Below are 22,812 nucleotides of genomic sequence, written 5' to 3' on the forward strand. Positions count from 1 at the left end.
CGATGCACACACTCAACTTCAATACTTTGTGTTATTTAGAAGTATACTGGCCCAAGTCAGAGGAATCCAATTCAGTGTTGGATCCAATCAGTTATTTCCAGTTAAATATTCAGTTTGACTCTGAAATAAACCACATTATAGAGGATAAATGTTTTGTGAATGTCTAATGTGATTACAGTACCTCAGCTCTTGCCAAAGTTAAGCTGAGAAAACACAAAACCAATCCAAAAGCGCTCTGGGAAAATGCCTGTTAAGCAATTTTGCACAAATACTGACGTCAAGACTCTGCAATGGGATTAAAGGTAAAAAATAAATTGCATTCGGGTGAATAAAATTGCTAGGCAACTGCATTCGGGAAGACCAATGTAGCATCTGTCTAACTACAATCAAAACCACAAATGTTCATCATCAAATGTAAAAAGGCAGTTAAATCCATGTGGAAAACGTATTGTGATAGTAATATACTGGGCAGCTGCTTGAAAGTGTAACAACTTCAAGTCTGTATCCATAGCAACCTGCTTTAAACATTTCAGAGAGAAGGAAAAAGGAACACTTGAATCTGCTGAACGCATGACTGGTGTTATAAAGAAAGCCGTCGGATCTGTGATGTAACGTACAGTAGAGCACAGACTACCGAAGACGAATATTGAAGATGAACGATCAGGAGTGCAGTGATCCAGTAAGTGATCTAATGAATTAAGTAAAATGAACACTTTACCATGCTGACTACTTTTGGAAAAATAATGTTTTTATTGTAATACCTTGATCTTCCATATCTACCCTCTTTTACATCCGAAGAGTAACCAGGGTTAAGAGTCTTGTAACTCTCAGGTCTTTGTGTGACATTTGAACCTCCCTCTATATGTCCTTCTATTTATTTCTTTATTTCTTTATTTATCCATCTGTGTGTCTGTATGTCACTCTGTGAAGATACAGTACAGTTGTGTACAGCTACAGCATTGCTAGTTGGTTTCTTACTGGCCTCGAGGCAAAAGAGCCCACCAGCTGATCTCTCTGATATTCTGCTCTCTAGATATTTATTTTACAGTTCACAGTACAGACAGATGTAAGAAAATATTCTGCGTTCTCTCTTCCTGCCCCAAAACACCCGTAATTCATCAGCGAACGACGTGACTGATGAAATAACATCAGGAGAGACTGACCTCGTGTTTGGCCTCCGGTTATATTAAGCTCTATCAGATCCGGGCGTTCTACTTTCAGCTGAAGGAGATTTCTGGATGGTTACTGCCGACTTCACGGGGAGAATCAATCAGTTTTTTGTTGAGGTGTTGATAACACTGTGGAGTATGAAAGCGCAACATTCAGGTTTGTAAAGTAAAGGTCCTATTATTTTTTTTTCCATAAAGAAATTGATTCATAACAATAAAATATAAACCTTGTGTTTTAAAAGGGTGTTAAATGATGATATATGCTTCTGTGTTTAATTTCCAAACTACTAATGAAGAATGACATTATTCATGATTTATCGTTTAAAATATAAATATATTTTTGATATTTGCTAAATATATTTTATAGGCCTACTTCGAAATCAGTATCTTAGCTGGTTAGTTTGGTTCATGGCTTGAAACTCTTTACTGAATAATTTTTTTAAATGCTTATGGAGAAAATGAATGGGAAAAATACTCCTGTAAAGTGTTTAATTGGCAAATTCCTAATGAAGAACTGCATTAACCATGATCCTGAAGAGTGATTTGTTACCATTGGAATAGAAATCACCAGGAAAGAGATCAGGAAAGACTGATATTTAATATTAAAATATTTGTTTAAAAAAAAAAAAATCATGAAAAACATAAAATATTTGAAAGTTCTTTGAAACTTTGTAGAATTGGTAACAGTTTAATATTTAAACAAAAAAATATTCATTTTTTTTTTTAAAATAATTGATTACATTATTTGCAGTGCCTCATGGAATTTGCAGTTCACTCACTTTATTTAAATATTGAACAGTTAATATTTATTTAATTTAAAAAATATCTGTGCAGTTAATTATTTAATTTTTTATAATATTTATTATTTGTGAATATTTAATTTTTTCATTTTCCTTAGTTATTTTATAAAATCAGATTCTTAAAAAATTAAATGTCATTTTTACCTCAGACACTGATTAAGCAGCACAGCTTTTTTCAACATTGATAATGATACTGTTACTGCTACTACTACTAATAATAACTGTTTGTAAATTATACTAAACAATTCAGCTTTGAAATCCTAGGAATAAATTACATTTTACTATATATTCACAGAGAAAACCGTTATTATAAATTGCAATAATATTTCACAATATTACAGTAAAAAATACATTTAATTACCAACTCCACACTTTTGAATGCTCATTTACATGTTTTTTTTTTTCTTCTTTTTTTTCAGACAATGTGGTTTGATGAATAAGAGCAAGAACAAGCAAATTTAGTAAACTGGTCTATTTTGATTTCATGAAGACTTGCAGGGTTTTCCATCAGACTACAGGCAAAAAGTGGCTTCACAAACAGGCTTCTCTCTCAGTTAAAGGTTATGGTTAGGAATTTAAAAGCAAAACCAAACTTCTGCTTTAAAGAGAGCGTCAGCCTTTCTGTGGGAAGTTTTCCACACAGATGACGCAAGAGGTCTCTACTGTACACAGACGCTGAGTGTGTGATCCTGTTGCTCAATTAATCCCAGTTAAATCGAGCACAGCGATCTGATATAGACATTAATACAAAACTCACCCTACATCCTTCAACTAATCCTAAAGACAATCCTTATCCATGGAGAAGGTATCAGTGCTAGCAGCCTAATTAAATAACCGAGAACAAAGAAAAATAGAGAAGAACAGGAGCATGCCACAGCTGAGATGCTCAAGGAAGCAGTTAAAAATATATATCTCTAATCCTTTTAAAATCAATGCAGCTAAAAAGAGTCTTATCTGTGGAGGCAAACAATATGATATTAACAGATTTTTACACACTCTAAAGAAAATGCATGCTTGTCCGTGCATTTTCCATGGTTTAGGGTATAACTAGGTTACTGACCACAGTCTAAAGTGCTTAACTTCAAGTGTCTGGTTCAAGCATGGACCACGAAGATTAATAACAGATCCTCTGTGTGTCAAAAGCCTTGCAAGTAAGCTTAAATGGACAGTTCACCCAAAAATGAAAATTTGCTGTTAAATTTACTGTACTCACCATCAGGCCATCCAAGATGTAGGTGAGTTTGTTTCTTGAGTAGAAGATTTTTAGCTGAAACTGTGGTCCATGAGGATTCATAAAATTCATAAAAAGCCAATGGCTACTGCACTGAGAGAGTCAAAAAAGTGTACAGGCAACACAACATTAATACCTGTAGGTCATTACGATATATATTGAGGTCTTATGAAGTGAAACAGTCGGTCTGTGCAAGAAACTGAACATTATTTACAACATTATCACCTGTAATCCAGAGCCTCAAGCAAATGGGCAAATCCGATTCTTTTCCGTGAACTAGTTCATGTCATCACGCAATAACGTAATGTATACACAATTACATTATTAAATCACCTATTAATGATGCGAAACATGGATGTTTTTCATTCATAAACAATGAGAAACCATAAAAACTTTCATTATGCCCCTTCACGCATGCACATACTGTATTAGCAGCTCATCGGTCTTCCGCTAAAGTCAAACTATTTCCTCTGTTCAGTGATTGTTTGAGAAACTGGAGCGCTAAATCAGTTCATTCATCATAGGATCAGATACGGCGGATACAGACAATTTGAATCTTTGTTTGAGGCTTTGAGTTTTGATTGAGTAACTTGTAGATCTGTGCTGCTCGAGCCGTGAACTGTTTCAGAGGATTCAGTCCGATTTGGTGAACTGGTTCAACTAGTTCTCTAAAAAGAATCAGTTCAAAAGAATGATTCATTTGTGAATCGGACATCACTTCAGACCGTTTGCCTGAGGCTCTGGGTTACAGGTGATAATGTTGCAAATAATGTTCAGTTTCTTGCACAGACAGATCATTTCGCTTCATAAGACCTCAATATATCGTCAGGAGCCACGGGATTTAATATTGTGTTACCTATCTTATATGATTTTTTGATTCTCAACATGCTGGTTGCCATAGACTTGCATGTTATGAATCGCCAAGGACCAGGGTCTCAGCTAAAAATCTTCTTTACTCTTCTACTGAAGAAAAAAGTCACCTATATCTCAGATGTCCCGAGGGTGAGTATATTAACAGCAAATTGTAATTTTTAGGTGCACTATCCCTTTAAAGCAGAGTTAAAATGAGCTAAAAGTTTAAAAAGCAAGTGGCCCTTCGTTTTGCTCTTTTCATCTGCAGATGAAAGAGGGATTCTGGGATAACTGCAGTTACTTAAAACAGTGAAAAGGGCCTTTCAAACACGGCGCTTTGAACAGGAGGGTGAATCAAGAAGATGAATAACAGTAACCGCCGCCGTGCAGCGATTTCCACTGTTTATTTAAACACATGTAAAAAGATGAGAGTCTTCTGGAAATGTCAAATTTATGGATCAAGACAATCTGCATAATTAGGCTCATGAGCACAGTGAGAGCTTATCAAAGACATTTCAACATTCTGCCTTATTCCAACTTAAAGCCTGCATTAGAGTTCGGCCTGTGGCTTAACAGTGTATTTAGTGCTGTTTGCTAAGGCAAGAATCGTTATTAGTGTTACTCATATTCAGTTTCAGTGATCTAGACATGAATGAACCTCAAATCAAGACATACTGTATCTATAGTGACCAGAAATCACAGAGACATGTGGGTGGGCTCTTTTGACTTTAGCCAATAAGAAACCACCCAGAACACCCTAGCAATCACATAGCAACGCACTAACAACCAATAAAAAAACCCATAGCATCATGTCGGAAAGTTCTGCATAATCAAACATATATATATATATATATTTTTGTTTTTCTTAACAGTGTATTCTAGGATTGTTTTAACTATGACGGAAACATTAAATTCTTTTTTAGTTGGGCAAAAACAAGGCATATTATTAGGGATGCACCATTTAGGGTTATTATCGTTAAGTAAAATGAAAATTATTAAAAACATTTGTGATAATTTAAATAAAGATGAAATTAAATCTAAACATTAGATGAAAAACAAACTAAACTAAACTGGAAATAAAATAAAATTACTAAAAGTTAAACTAAATAAAAAAAGAACATATAAAAATATTCAAAATATTGATATAAACCATAATATGTACACAATTACCAATGTTTTTATAAAACATACAATAAATGATTTACATTATATGGAAATAAACTATAATATATATATATATATATATATATATATATATATATATATATATATATATATATATATATATATATATATATATATATATATATATATATATATATATATAAATACTAATAAAAGACTGACACCAATATTAAAATTCCATGAAATTTAATTTCATGTTACAAACAACTGATGAATGCCAATATATAAAAAATAAGACTAAAAACTTTCCAAGAATTTTTCAAGTGAATTTAGGCATCACAGCACTAAAAAATAGATATTTGTATGGATTCACTCAAGATTAGACCTGACAGTAATATGAAATTCTTAGTGTTTTTAAAGATTATCTTCATGTAAAGTTGATGGCAAAGGTATTCTAAATGTAAAAACAGGGAAAAAGAGCATGCACAATGAAATATCCAATATTAGATAACACATGCATCCCTATATCTTTCCAAGCAACATAATCATGTGCACTAGTTGCAAAAAATGCGTCCAGCTCATCTAGGCTTTGAAAGCAATGATGAACTCTGTACTTGATTCATCATGTGCACTAATGCACACACAAACCCAAACATGCATCCCCATTGAATTGCTTTCATGTTACGCTGTCATATCCAGTGCACTCTGAACCTCTACGCAAATATCTTCATAATGAGGTCTTAAAGCAGTAGAGATAAAGCCTCTGTACACTTGACATTAGTTCATTAGTGCCCACGAATACCGAGCAGACACTGCCGTTCTCCGCTGCATCACTCGAGCAGGAATCTACACTGTTCTCCCGCACGTTTCCCATCACAGCACCGACACTTAATATGCCATATCTCTCCTCAGGCAGGTGGCCTCCCACTCTAAAGCTGCCGATGCGCTGACACACCGGACAACTCCAGCGGCCCCGACGCTGTCAGGACGCCTGAATGAGCCTTATTAGGGGCTGTTAGTGCTGAATGTCATGTTTGTACAGCTCTTTTAAGAGGAAATGAGCTCCACTGAGAGAGAGAGAGAGAGAGAGATCAGCGCCTCTCCACAAGCTTTAACAAGGAGTTTCCAAAAGTCAGCGGTCCGATCGGAGTAACGAGATTCCACTCCAGCTGCCGGAATCACGCGCCGCATCCGCAAAGAATGAATGAACATTGATGAAAAGGTAGATCGGTATTTCTGAAATGATAGTTACACAGTAGTGGTTCATTTGAATTAGCTGTCCTGCATAAATTGTCCTTTGATTTCCAGGGAATGCATGAACTGAAAAAATATTTAACATGTAAAACGCTTTGTATAAAATCATCTGCCAAATGCATAACTGTAAAGCATCTACAGGTACATTTGTTTCTCTGAGCTAACATTTGTACAATCGAAAATGTGATTCTTTGAAAGATTCTGCAACAAAATACCAGTTACTGAAACTAAATGAAAAGCTACACAACTATCTAGAAATATAGATATAGATAAGAAGCGTTATATCTTTATACAGATATAAACCCATTCTTATCTAAACTGTTGCATTCCACAACATCAAAATTGGTATAAAAAATATAGAGAATGGATTTCTGTGAATCATTTGCAAAAATCATTCTTACAAGAAAACGAGTGAATGGATGGATGGATGGATGGATTGACAATGGATGGACGGACAGACAGACAGACAGATAGATGGATGGATGGATGGACGGACAGACATACAGACAGAGATGGAGGGATGGATGGACAAATAGATTGATAGAAAGATGGATGGATGGAATGACGATAGACGGATGGATGGATGGATGGGTGGATGGACAGATAGGATTCTCTCCTCACTCTTTATTGAATGTCAGACTGAGGGTTATTGAATCATTCCTGATGGACCAATGAAGGGTCAGAATAATATGATAATATGTGAGAGATCAGGCCACTGTGATCCAATCACTTCTGATAGAGTCCTTGTGACTGCAGCGTTTGATATTGTCTTATAACCCAAGATAAATGAACTTCACCTTTACTGCTGCTCTTCTGTTCCAGCGCAGAGTTTGAACTGATATATAAAAGCCGGACTGATGAAATAAGACAGTGGAGGTCATTAGAACAGAATATTACTGAGACTAAAGACAGTATTAATCATTGTGTCCATTACTTTAGAGTGACTGAGCGTGTACTTGTGTGTGGAGTTATTATGTGTCTGAATGAAAAGGATTGTGGGGAAATTAATATTTTGTCATCATTTACACAATTTCATGTCATCCTGGAAAACTTTCTTCACAACAGGAACACAAAGGAGTTTTAGATGCTGCTCTTTTCCATACAATGAAAGTGACAGGTGGATACTGAACTACCAAATCCAAAAATTACCATAAAGATACAGCTAAACATCTCCTTTTTGTGCTGTAGCAAAGAAAACTACACGTGGAAGAGTAAATGATGACAGAAGTCTCTTCATTTCAACTTTTATATTTTTGATTCGGTTCAACTTTTATGTTACTAAGTTTGGGACCAGCAAGATTATTTTTTTTATTATTACTGACAGAAATTAATTAGAAATTAATATGTTTATTCAGCAAAGATACATTAGATTGATCAAAAGTGACACAAAGACATTTATAATGTTACCAAAGATTTCTATTTCAAATAAATGCTGTTCTTTTAAACTTTATATTTATGAAAGAATCCTGAAAAATATTTTGTATCATGTATAATCAGAAATGTTTCTTGAGCAGCAAATCAGCATATTAGAATGATTTCTGAAGATCATGTGACACTGAAGACTGGAGTAATGATGCTGAAAATACAGCTTTGATCACAGGAATTGGAGTAATGTTGCTGTATATTCAGATTTGATGTAGTTATTTTAAATGTTTATGTTTTTTATTGTTTTTATTTTTTTTTTTTTTTTAAGTATTTTTGGTTAATTCTTTAAAAACATCTTGCCAACCCCAAACTTTTAAATGATAGAGCAATGCTAATGCAATTCTGCATTTTGTTTGCTACATCAGCTGAAATTCAAGAATTAGATTGTAATTTAAAAGGCAATCTTATTTCAGTTCTGAACGGTGCACAGCTCTGAAGTTGTGCTGATTTTTGGGGGCTGTTAAATGAATCTTCTTCCTTCTCAGATGCATGCTGGGAGCAGAGATGAGCAAACACCCGGCACTGTGCTCAGTAACAGGTGTCAGCACTCGACAGTAATTACATCAGCAATCACGCACACACCCAACGCAGTCTCGTCCAAATGTCACTCGTGCGATGACGACAAAACAACAAACACCGGTGCTGATCTGAGACTCAACCTTCAAATCACGCAGAGAATCAATAATGTGGAACTACACATGTTCATGTGTTTTCAGAGGACCTGATCTAAGTGCACCGATATGAGACATAAAGCATGAATCTCCATATTGACTATTCATTATAATGTTTACATATTTGCTCTAAAATGGCTTTGAATACAGATTCTCCTTATTTAGAGGAACAATCTTTTTAACCAAACTGCAACTTTAGCAAAGCAGATTCAGTTAGATTTTGCAATAATGAATAAATAATGTATAATACTTGATAATTGTTAAATAAATCTTAAATTAAGATTAATGTAATATGAACAAACATAAGTTAACAATGAACAGCTGGATATTTAGAACATAACATTAAACTAAATGACTAATTAATGAATGGACTAACGAATTCTACAAAAACTGTTCTTCATTGTTAGTTCATAAACTCTATTGCATTAAATACTGTTACTTAATTTAACCTTGTATCTAAATTATGAGCGTTTGAGATATTCATGTTTTCGTGTTACATTTAGGGACCTTTATGCTTTGAATTATTGGTCTTTTTCTTTGATTCTGCACATTTTAAGTTGTATAAATTAGGATTTTTTGTAATACGAACAAACATAAATTAACAACGAACAACTGAATATTTATAACTTAATTAAGTTAATGAATTCTATAAAGATTTTTGTGTTGTTAAATCATAAAAGCAACAGCATTCATTTAACCTTTTTATAAAAAGGTGCAAAATCTCACAGATAATTACAAAGAATCTTTAAGTAATACACTGAGTTAAACATTTTGACATAAAAACACTAAAATAGTATTGTTTTGTAAAATGAACTGTACTCCAATAATCTTATTTACAACTTAATGATGATCAGTTTTGAATCAATACATCTATTAACAAGAATATTATAATTTAACAGAATTTTTGCTACTAAAGTTAAATCAAAGCTCTTAATGCTCTTATAAATCACTGAGAATAAAGGCATGTAAGAGCGTGTAATTCACCGTCCTTTCATTTCAGTGCAAACCACTGAGTTTATATAAAGAGGTCAAGTGACATTTCTCTGCCAGTTAAAGAGAGAAGAGTACCTATAAATGGCGTGTGCAACATCCGACCGCATCATATTCATTAAGCTCAGATCCACACTAACACAATTACGAGGGAAACTGTTAATCTGCTGTTCGTGACATGAGACCCCAGACCATCTACAGGCCAGTGCTGTCTAGACAAACACCAGCCTCCAAAAACAACTGCTCACGGAAAATGTAGCGTTTGTCGGGTCATGGAATGTTGGGACATTCCGTTTTGATGTAGCAACAAACCATCTGGACTTGATCAAAAACTGCTGCCATGGCAACGAGGTAAACTAGGTTAGGTTAGGTTAACTTTATTTGTTCCCGTGGGAGAAATTTAGACGTTTAGACATAAAAGACATATTACCATACATAAATAATACTCAAAGTGCCTTTCAATTTAACCAGGTGAACTTATGCAGATAACACTCCCAGGAAGAAAGCATCTGTTCTAATTCTATAAAAACATATCTGTGGGGGAGCGACAGAATAAACATTACCTAATACTGTTACCTACACCAGCTTCAACTGCTGTGATTTGTGGGAAAATTACTGGGGAAGTCAGAAGGCAAATTTACCTATAGGTAAGATGTTCACAAAACAATTTTAACTTAGTCTCTAGAAATAAAAGAAAACATTTTAGTGTGATTACTGGTAATGTATTAATCATTATTATAACAAAGAATGTGAATACAATATATATATTAGTTTATTATTTAGTATTTTAAACAAATATAAACAATATTTTTTTGTATCAAACAATGTTTGTTTATATCAAATATAAGCAAACAAACCTAATATTCAAGTTAATGTTAATTTTATTGTAGTTACTGGTAACTTAATCAATAATCATTATTAAAATAAAAAATATGAAGACAGTATGTTTATTAGTTTGTAATATATTTTATACAAGTATTAAAAATAAATCAAACAAACCTAATTTTCTATATGGAAAAGTTATGTAATGTTTATTTTATTGTGATTAGCTGTAATTTAATCTAAAATAAATAATATGAACACGGTATATTTAAAAGTTTATTATTTAATATAAGCAATAAATAAATAAATGTGCAGAATCATAATAATGCAGCACATAAAATCCAACATGAAAGCATGAAGATCCCAATCAGAGCTTTTACATCTAAATTATGATCGTCTGAGTAGGTTAATCATGTTAATCATTGTGTACCGCATATTCAGAGGCTTCATAATTGTTATTAATGATCTTGTCTTTCATAGTTCAAGCATGACACTATGTGCAATGCATCTTTATATGGTTTCATGACAGATATTCTACAATGTGGATCTTTAAATATGATCCAGTTCCCAAATGATTCCCTGCAGCTTTCATTTTGTGTAAAGGAAATACTGTTGTATTTTGGCTGGGATATGGAATTAACAAAAGTTTAAAGATATAAGAAGTTCAGAAGTGGTGTTGTTTCCGGTTTCTTGCATCTATGCTAGTAAGTTAATAAGGATTTGCAGCATCATTTCTGGTTTAAATCGAATTGCAGAAACAAAAGTGTGTGAGTGATTCAAAACAGACAAAGACCTATCAAAGAAAATTCATGGGTCTTCATTACTTCAACCTCAGTGAACAAAAATGTCGTTTTTTATTCATCAGGTTTATTCACCACTCCAATATGGAATATTTTTCATATTAAGCCACCAAAACGAATATATCAGAAACAAAATGGAATATTTATGGCTGGTATTTTCAACCCGCCTTTTGTAGATGCAGAAAAAAGTTGCAGCTTTAAAGTTCAGGTCTGTCTGACAACACCACAGAGACTCAGTATGATCACTAGACAGACAGATGGGAGCTTCTCTTCCCCACTAGATAAAATCAGCGTGATCCTGGAACAGCGAGCGAACATGAAAACAAAGCCCTGGATTTTAGCGAGCAGAATCAGCAGGTTTCAGATGAAGAGCATTTGCTGTCACATGAGGACATGCGAAACCGCATTAATAATATATGCAACATTAGAGGCTCTAATATCCAATCTGCTGAGGAAACACCTTCAGAATTCCTCTGTTAACATCAAAAGAGCAAACAGGTCATCTATAATCACCTGCGTCCAGAACAAGGCATGGAAGATCTATCACAAGACGTCAGTGAATCAAAAATGCCAGGCAAATGTCAGCGGAGCTCATATAAGTCTGTTCCTGACCTTCCCTCTGCGCTAATATGTGCACAACGCTTTAACGTCACATGAACTCTCGTGGCATGAATTCACACAAAGAAATGTCACTCCAGTGATGTTCCTCGTTTGCCATCAAATCTCTAAGTTGCTGTTTAAAGCTCTTTTTGGAGGATGCTGTAAAGCGGTCTTCAGATGTCTTTGACTGATGCGGCTTTTTTACATTAGGGCTTGAATTTTTAAAGGAATAGTTCAGACGGAAATAAAAGTTCTGTCAGCAGAGTCATGTGATTTTCTTTCTTCTGTTGAACACAAGAGGGGACGTTTTGGTGCATTGTCCTGGTCGCTGTTTTCCATGCAATTTCAAAGAATAGAGAACAGGCTTTCAAGCTTATAAAATGACATAAAAGCACGATAAAACTCAGAAAATATTCATTAAAGTGGAACATTTTGGCTTTTGCGCCATATTCTGAAGCCATATGGTAGCTTAGTGGTATGGTAGCTTAGAGGAACAGATTGAAATGTAAGTTACTCACTAGAGAAACTAAAAACTAAAACTATAGAAAAACTTTATTAAAACATTCTATTAATTAAAATAAAAAAAACTTTAACTGATATGAAAAAAATATAAAAAGGTTTTATATATAAAAAAAAATAACAAAAAAAAATTAAACTTATTTCAGTTAGTTGCCAAAGCAACAATTTATTATTTTTAAAACTCAAGTCAAATAAAACATAAGAAATTCATAAAAATGTAAAATAATATTATTATTATTTATAATTCTATATTTTTTAATCTCAGTCACATCTCTTCTCATGGTGAGAACAAAGTAAACAATATGTGCAATTATATTCAATTAACTAACTAACTAAATCAATTTATTTTGTTAAATACATTTATTAATAATACAAAACAAAAATGTAAATATATATTCATGGTGAGAACAAAGTAGATAATATTATAAATACAATAAGACATTTTGATGATATATATGTATATAATTTATACATATCTCTGAGAGAAAAAAATATTTTAAATTAAAAGTTTAATCTGAATCCTTGAAAAGATTACATTTCAAACAATGCTCCTTTCACAAAATGTATACAGTTGCTACTTCTCGTGACTTTTCTGACTTCAGAAGACTTTAAACATAGTTCACAAGTTGTACGGACTGCTTTTATGAAAGTTTAATGATGTTTTTGCACTTTTAAGACGTTTGAAAGCCTCAGTCCCCATTTATTGCAACTGCATGGAAAAAGAACAACTAAATTCTTCAACATATCTATTATGTTCCACAAAAGAAAGCCAAACGATGACAGTATTCTCATTTCTTTAATTTATCTCAACAACAGCAAGTATTTGACATTTCTGCTCAAACTCTTAAGACTCAGACGCTCTAACAGCAGCAGAAAACACAGCCAGCTCAGCCCATCCTCTATTGTTTGACCTGGAGGGGTTTCCCAGCACAAGCACTGGACGTTTATATTCTTAATTGAATTTTCCCAAGGCCTGCTCCAAACAAAATCATTACAGACAAACATCTCTGGAGACAAATATCCACACCTGAGACAACGGCACCACAACATGCATATGTGAACTCAAAGTGGACATCTGTAATATAGAAGCCAGAACTGAAAGCTAATAAAACAAAAAACAGAGTGAATGTGCACAACGCACTCAATAAATAAAAGACATTCAATCTGTGACAGCAACCTACAGCACAAAGCAGCACACATCTAGAGCTCCATCCAGAACGTTCCATTACAGTTAACCATCGCCACTGCTGTTTAATGGAGTCATTACGCTCAAATGATGACAGACAGGTGTGTTCGACTGGCTGAGGGCGAAACGGCCACACACACACACACACACACACACACACACACACACACACACACACACACACACACAGAGAGAGAGAGTATTAATGCAGTTAAGAGAAGTGTAAATGCATCATATGCATGTGGCTCTGCACAAACAACATCTGTGGAAATGACTATTACTGAATGTCAATAAACAAATGTCTGTAATTACTCATTTATGTGTTTAAAAATGACATGCTGACTTATTTGAAGTGGAACGTGTGAAGCATGCAATGATTTTGCTGAATATAGATTATGAATAGCAGTTTAGTGAGTTGCCAAGGTGATATTTTTTTATTTAATTTTTTTTTAACTAAAACTGAAAACACCTAAACTAAAAAATAAAAAATAAAAAATAAGGAACACTAAATAGAAATATATTTAAAATAATGCATAAAACCAACAAAAACACAGAACAAAGTAACTAAAATTTAAACTAACATTTAAAATGATGAATACAGATACACCAAAATTAATTTTTAGTTAGTTGCCAGGACAACAATAGCCTACTATTTTTTTTCTAAAACCAAAAATAACTAAACTTAAAAAAAATAAATAAAAAAACCCCCAAAATAATAATAATAATAAACATGAAATAACTGTAATGCATAAAACGGACAAAAACACAAATAAATTTTTTTCATAATCAACACTTAAATAAAAACAGTTGCACACAGACATTTAAATTGCAAAAAAGTTACATTTTTATATCAACTTATCAAGGTATGTAATTATGTTTCTATTTGTCATTTAATTACAAACATTAAAATAGTTGCTGTAAAAAAGACAGATTTATTTAAACATATGAAGTAACCACAGTAACAGGTTAACTAAAACTATAATAAACATGTAGTATAGTGCATATATTTAGCAACAACTTTTATTTTTTATCCCTATCGAAACCAAAAATGACATTTCTGCCAAATATTTTCAGATGTCGATTTTCAGTGCATCATTACAATAGCTATAGCATCTTTGAATTAAAATTAAACAGCGCAAAAATATCATAAGAGTTATAATAATATAATATAACTCTAAAGCTGTGCTGCTCCAAACACTCACATCTTGCTGCAAATTATTTTAGAAGTCTGTACTTATTTTACTGAACCTATGGGAGACATTAGGAAACATAATGAAGACTTTTATGATCCCAAACAAGATTACTAAGAGTAAACAGCTCACATTCTGCAGCAAACTACATCAACACACAGATTCAGATGCATTAGAGACTCATTCATTATGCGCTCGAGAACTTTTTAACTCCCAGATAAACCGTATGCATTCAGTATTCAGTGTGTCTCCTCTGGAAAACAGATTTAGGTTGCATCCTGAATACACTCATGTGGGGTTCATTTCATAAGAGATCATCAATTTATTCATTAGTTGTCTGAACACTGAGAGTTTGCCATGCTCCATTCAATTCTCAGACTGACTTGCATTAAACGAAACAACTCATTAGCAATGCACATGCTAAAATCAAATCAAACTACCATCCTGAGACAGATATATGCGCTCTGGTCTCATAATGCAGACAATCTAGTCAAAAGACAATCAGTACAGTCAACGATGATTGATCTGTCAGGTGTAACCAGCAGGTGTCAGTGAGTCATAAAAGGCTTTAGCTAAACTAATACACAGCTCCTTAACTTCACGTTATGAAACTTAACAACTGTTTTATACAAAAGATTTCAACGGTTTTTAGAAGAACAAAACATACTCCATTTTACAGTTATGTGAAAACAAAATCAACCCTAATTATTCTCTTCACAAATGTTCTTGTTCTGAATAATTATTATTTGTCAGTTTGGAAGCTTGTTTCTGCCACAGAATTTAAAAAAAGGGTAATTCTGACTTCTTTTTTTTTACTTTTTTGTTGCAACTGAGTTTATATCTTATATTGTGACTTTTCAAAATTTGTGAGATATTAGCAGAATTACATTAGTCAGAATTAAAATATATAAATTACTTTTTTTATTTTGTGACAGAAACTAACACAAATCAGAACTGCAAGATATAAACTCGGAATTGTGAGATATAGATTTGGAATCTTAAGATGTAAACTCAGCATCGTGAGATGTAAACCCAGAATCAAGAGATGTAAACTCAGAATCTTGAGATGTAAACTCAGAATCGTGAGATGGGATATAAATTTGGAATTGTGAGATATAAACTCTGAACTGTGAGATATAAACTCGGAATCATGAAATGTAAACTCAGAATCATGAGATGTAAATTTGGAATTGTGAGATATAAATTCGGAACCGTGAGATGTAAACTCGGAACCGTGAGATGTAATCTCGTAATCGTGAGATGTAAACTCAGACTCGTGAGATGTAAACTCAGAATCGTGAGATGTAAACTTGGAATCGTGAGATGTAAACTCGAAATCGTGAGAAATACACTTGGAATTGTGAGATGTAAACTCAGAATCTTGAGATGTAAACTCAGAATTGTGAGACAAGTCAGAATTGTGGTGGAAACAGGCTTTCATACTGTATGTCAGTGCACATTCTGAAGAAAAAAAGTTTGACTTTATAATCATCAAACTGTAAGAACTTGCTCTGCCTCTAAACTGACTTTCTTTTTCATCTGACATCATGAATCCCACATACATTCCACCTCCTCCCTCCAAACCACGACTTTCATTCTGCTATAAATACCCCTTTTCATGATCCAATCAATTCCTAATGAATAAAATAGAGTCCCACCCTGTGGGTTTTCTTAAATAGGTCACATTTTGAAAGTACACATACATAGGGAAAGCTAAATAAAATACAGTAAACATTTACTGCACCACAGCACATCCGTCAGTTGAATTTAACTAAAGAATTAACAAAAGCATGTGCTTTTGATAGATAGATAGATAGATAGATAGATAGATAGATAGATAGATAGATAGATAGATAGATAGATAGATAGATAGATAGATATTTTTCTGCACTTTACTAAAACAAGTGTTCACCATCAGCTCCTGAAGTCATTTGGCAGTAAACAGAAACCACATATCACGCAGTCCTAAAAACAAAACCCTAAAACAGCTTCTCCAGACGTCAACATGTTTAATCCATACATGAGATTCACGGCAACAGGCCGTCTGATTCACATGCTTCGTCTCAAAACCTATAAACTGCATCATAGACGCAGAGTCATAAAATGTTGCTGACTTGGAAGTGTCTATTATGATGCCCAAAAATGCTACACGCACACATATGATGCCCAAAACTGCTGCTGACTTGGAATACGTCTATTATCATCTTCAAAATTGCTTCACACATAGTTCTGATGTCCAAACTAGCGCTGATTTGGAGCACGACTATGTTTATGTCCAAGATTGCTGTTGGATTGGAACGCGTCCGTATGAAGCCACAAAACGTTGCTGGCTATGAAGTGAATGAACAAAAACGCTGCATGCATCTCAACGCCGCGTGTGTTTATCTCCAAACATGCCGCACGCGCGTCTTGCTTTGAGACGCGTCCAGTGCGCGCTGCTGCAAACGCGTTTATTTACACACACAAACAGACTCACGTACCGTAAAGCCCCGCCGCCGCTCCGGAGGAAGATCCTGAAGGATGGAGGAGAGGAGCGCGTGTGTGAGATGAAATCAGCGGAGGGACACACACATCCAGCGAACAGCATCCGCGCACTGCGCATGTCAGCGCCGCACCGACCATCATCATTCACGGGACCCGCTCACTGTCACTGGGGTCTGTCTGTGGAGAATATGTAACATAAACACGGAACGGATTCATCACATCTCATACTATTAGCCAATTAACCTTGATCCGCGAAGTAGTAAATGGTTAATGCAACTCAAATGCTCTTTATTAAAGTTAACAATGTGTTACTGAGGAAATCAAGAGTTTTATATTGAGGGTCTTAGGTTAAAACTAGGTTTATTTTACCGTAATAAAATAATTGTTGAAGCAAAACATTCTTATTTACTGTACAGCAATGCAGTATCTTCTCTTTGCCTTTAAGGGGAATAAATAAATAAATACATACATAAATAAATAAGAGCAAAATTTTATGCATTTTATTTTATTTATGCATAATTAAAAATGACATAGGCTACATGCATGCATGTATATTTATTCATTTATTTAAACAGGAGTAACATTTGTATTAACCATGGCATTGCAATATCTTCTTTTCCTCTTTAATGGGAGCAAATTAATATTACATATGCAAATAAATAAATAAATACATACATATTTAACCTGGTAATTATTTAAGAGCAACATTATTATCTTCTTTTCATCTTTAAGGGGGGTAGGAGAACAATGAGGAATAATAATAAAAAACACTTTAAATACAACAACAAACAACAATTTATGCAAATAATGAAAAAAAAAACATTTAGTTTTAAATAAACAAACAAACAAACTGGTAGAAATCATTGTATTTTCAAAATTTACAGAAAATGTAAGAACAGCAGGATAAAAAAAAAAAAACATCTAGACGTTGAAGGTCACCTTTACAATCACATCTGTACAACATCTCCATAAATAAATATCTGTATATTTCCATAAATAAATATGGGAGGATGCTTGTTCAGACCAGGTGTGTTTTGGAGGGCAAAGTAAAAGTGGGTCAGATAAGGTACAAAAATCTAAAAACTACATAAAAAAAAGATAATAAGACTGGATTTCATGTTCACCTGCAAATGTGCTAGATTTACAAAAATAAATAAAGAAATAAATAATCATCAAGCTAAATACCAGGTCTGTATTCCTTCTAGAAAACACACTGTATCGTACAGTACAAGCTGGTTTTTGGAATGTAGCTGGTTTGTTTCCGGTCCAAAGTGGTCTCTAAACCAAAGTGGCCATCTCTAAACCAGCTTGGTCAATAATCTCAGGCCTCAGTGGACTGAAGTGTACATCATCTAAAGAGAAAAGCACAAATAGGACAAATAGTGTCATGTAAAGAACAACTAAATACATCACAATACATAGAGTGATGCTGGAAATGTAAAGATGCCGCCTGCCTTCTGGTCACTGAGATTGTGATCGTTTAGTTAGTTTGAACAGAAACTGCAATGAAAAACATCACAAACACGTTCAGTTTCAGTGTGAGTGGGAGTCAAACGGGCCTGTGGCATAACCGCAGATCAGACCTTTAACAAGGCAAATGTGTTTATATTTCATGAGAATGTGCTGATTGCTTGAAACTGAAAACCTGCCAGAACCAGCAAACAGTACAAAGGATGGCACCTCGCAGATCATCATTCATTAAAGAGAACAACACCAGCACAACTCAATGCGAAACACATTATTCGTCAGGATGGGTTTGTAGCACACAGGGGATGCTCTACTCCGAGTTCACATACACTATTCCAGAGAAAAACCGCCTACAATCATGCTTTTCCTTATTTACTGAAGTCTATAAGAACCAGACAAAAAAAATAAATAAAAAATAATAATAATAATAAAAAAAGATGAAATACATAATTATGTTTTATTTGATTTTATCTGAATTTACATGCCATTTTAAGAGCAACTTTCTCTTAAGTCTAAGAACCATTTACATTACTTCAAATTAAATAAGTACACATTTAATTTTATCAAATCATCAGTGAATCTATTTATTATATTGTTTTATTTTTATTTTTTACTTCCTTTTATTATTTTATTTTACTGGGTTTTTTATTTAAAAGCAACATTCTTAAACTTTTTTTTTATTATTTACTGAAGTGTTATACTTTTATATTTAAAAATATTTTAATCAAGCTATGTATTTAAAAGCATATACAGTACAGACCAAAAGTTTGGAAACATTACTATTTTTAATGTTTTTGAAAGAAGTTTCTTCTGCTCATCAAGCCTGCATTTATTTGATCAAAAATACAGAAAAAACAGTAATATTGTGAAATATTATTACAACTTAAAATAATAGTTTTCTATTTGAATATACTTAAAAAAAATAATTTATTCCTGTGATGCAAAGCTGAATTTTCAGCATCATTACTCCAGCCTTCAGTGTCACATGTAACATCCAGTCTATCACATGATCATTTAGAAATCATTCTAATATTCTGATTTATTATGAGTGTTGGAAACAGTTCTGCTGTCTAAGATATTTGATGAATAAAAGGTTAAAAAGAACTGCATTTATTCAAAAAAAAAAATAAATAAACTTTTTATCAATTTAACACATCCTTGCTGAATAAAAGTATTGATTTTATTTAAAAAAAAGAAAGAAATTACTGACCCCAAATTACTGACCAGTAGTGTATATTGTTATTACAAAATATTTATATTTTAAAAACATAGCTTATTTTTTTTTTATTTTTTATTTTTTTACTTTTTATTCATCAAAGTATCCTAAAAAAGTATCACATGTTCTGAAAAAATATTAAGCAGCAGAACTGTTTCCAACTTTGATAATGAATCATCATATTAGAATGATTTCTAAAGGATCATGTGAAAAGATAATAAGTTAATCATCCTAAAAATTCAGCTTTGCATCACAGAAATAAATGATAATTTAAAGTATAATAAATTTAAAAACAATTATTTTAAATTGTAATAATATATCACAATATTAAATTTTTTTCTGTATTTTTGATCAAATAAATGCAGGCTTGATGAGCAGAAGAGACTTCTTTCAAAAACTTTAAAAATAGTAATGTTTCCAAACTTTTGGTCTGTACTGTATATATATATATATATATAGGCTATATATCTGAAAAGCTAATCAAGTTTAAGAGCAACATGAAACGACAATATATTGTAGTTCTCTTAAAGGGGGGACGGTGAATAATTAGGAATAATAATAATAAAAAAAAAACTGTAATTCAACAGATTATATCTATATATCTTTTAGAGTGCTAAAACTTGAATAAATGCACTTATATTGATCTGAAATTCTGCAGCAAAACTGTGAACTGTGCTGAGATCTGCTCATATTTACACACTGCCATCTACTGTTCACATCGTCTCTTCACAGTAACACTGATTTTTACATGCAACATGTTGACAAACAATAGCAGATAATATGAATTAAAATAATAATAAGATGAAACCATGAATCGTCTCCTCTGTCTTACATAAAGACTATAAAGACTTATAATACGTGTTCAACTATTTTCATTCAGCTGAATAATGAACAGATTAACTGAGTCTAATTTTAACAGTTATTCTTTGTAAGTGTTAACACGCTGTCAGAGGGTTGCTTCTTGACAAATGAACCCCCTCATTTGCTCTCTGTGGGATCAGAGCCTCATAAATAATGAAAATCAGTGCAAATGCAAATAGTGTGCAGGAGGAAGCAGAAATAATCCAATAGAAAACATGTTCCATTGAGAAATGCCAGGTTAATTAACATTTATAACCTACATGGAATTAAACCAGTAAGATGCACTGACATAATCATTTCCATCACAGCAAATAAGTAAATAAGTCAATTATACTTTAAACTTGAACCAGAAAGCTCAACGAAGATAATAATAATAATAATAATAAAAATAATAATAAAAGTCATGTATTGACATCTATGTCATGTTTGAGACATAAATAAATAGGCTAACATTAAAAAATAACCAAAATAATGTCCTTTCTCAAAAAAAAAAAAAAAAAAAAAAAACATATGGCTTTTACAGTATCACATACATGAAGAGAATTGCTTGTTTTTTTCTATATTTATTTAAAAACAGAATGGAACTATCAGCTTTGGAACCCATTTTCATGCGCTATAGTTGATATAAAGAGGTGTCAGTAATGAACAGGCTTCTGTCGATTCTACTGACATTTAAGGATAATTCAGTATTCAGTTAACCTGTGGAGTTGAACAATATAATATACGCAGCGTGGTGAAATCATACAGGTGTGCAGTGACTAATAATGCAGCTGATTCTATATTTAGGCTGACTGATTGAACACAATTGGCTTCCCGCGGGTTGCCATGGTGATGCACGCTGCCATGCACCGCTCCGCTCCGCCGGCAGATGGCAGCAGTGCTTCATCTGGATCAGGCTCATGAGAACAAATCGTTTCATTTCTGTGAAATACCAAACAGAAAGTCTTCCAAAGTCATAGAAATAAAAAACAGAAATAATTAAAAAGTGGAGAGACAGAAATTAAAAAAATACAAAAATATACAATATATAAGACTATGTGATATATAGATAGGTCATATTTTAATATATAAAAAACTATATAATAATAATAATAATAATAATAATAATGCAGGTTTACTTGGCTTCAAATTTTGTTACATGATGCAATAATATTGTGCAATTTTACTATTGAAGTTGAAGATTTAGAGTAGTTGTTTTTGTCACTTTTAGTATTTTTTCTACATAGCTTTTATTTATTGATTGATTAATGAGAAATGTTGCCTTGGCAACTAGCTGATTTTTTTCAGTTAATATTTATTTTATTTCAAGTAACTTTTTTTATTTATTAGTTAGTTATTTTGCTATATAATACAATAATGGAGTGTTATTTTAGTATCACTGATATAATATTGTAGTTTTTAGCAATGTTTAGAATTATTTTCATTTTTTGTGTGTTTATGCCATTTGTTTTTTTTTTTTTAATTATTTATATAGGTTTATTTAATTCATTGTATCATATTTCAGTTTTAGTTTTTCTAATCATTCCAGTTAAACTAAATTAAAAGGAGAAACTTTGCTTGTGAACTAGTTAAAATTAAAAAGAAGAAAAAGAAGAAAAAATAAAGTTTTATATTATATTTTATTCCAATTAATGTTTATTTTATTTTGATAATATATGTTTTTTCTTTTCTTTAGTTTGTTTTAATTTAACTTTTAATTTAACTTTTCTAATTTAAATAGTATGTTTAAAATAACAAAACAAAGATCAAGAATGAAGGCAGAAGGAAAGATTGTATGTCTGTTTGTGTGTCTTCAGGTTACACACTAACTAGTGTGCTAGCTGTGACACACACAGACACACTATACAGGCCCAAACAACTGCACTTAACACTTCAAGACACGCTTCACTCTTGCACATAAAATATTAAACAATATGATCTTTAATTTACCAGCAGAGAATGAAGAGAATGTTGCCTTGCAAAAGTACTTTGTTTTCATCTTTTCATCTCTAGCTGATTATTTATGATTATTTGAGCTTGATGAGGTTCTCCTCACATGGCTGAAATCTGATGCTTTTATATTCAGCATGTGATCAGCTCAAATATTTTGTTTTCAAATATTTTTTTCTTTCTTATGCAACATTTCACACACACACACACACACACACACA

At 32.7% G+C, this 22,812-nt stretch overlaps 1 protein-coding gene across 2 annotated transcripts in view; it reads right to left on the reverse strand.

Annotated features, from left to right (window-relative positions):
- The window catches only part of LOC109087882 (alpha-(1,6)-fucosyltransferase-like), an 87,411-nt gene extending 70,124 nt beyond the window's left edge, over positions 1 to 17,287 (reverse strand). Inside the window, exons 1-2 of one of the 2 annotated variants that reach the window (XM_042746767.1) lie at positions 17,115 to 17,287; positions 1,164 to 1,298 (exon numbers count right to left, since the gene is read on the reverse strand). The gene's annotated coding sequence lies outside the window, so the exon portion shown is untranslated. The remainder of the gene's footprint in view (positions 1 to 1,163; positions 1,299 to 17,114) is intronic. The other variant, XM_042746766.1, reaches the window with a different exon arrangement.
- Positions 17,288 to 22,812: the final 5,525 nt, after the last annotated feature.

Source organism: Cyprinus carpio, chromosome B20, assembly GCF_018340385.1.
Source record: "Cyprinus carpio isolate SPL01 chromosome B20, ASM1834038v1, whole genome shotgun sequence".
Lineage (NCBI taxonomy): Eukaryota > Metazoa > Chordata > Actinopteri > Cypriniformes > Cyprinidae > Cyprinus > Cyprinus carpio.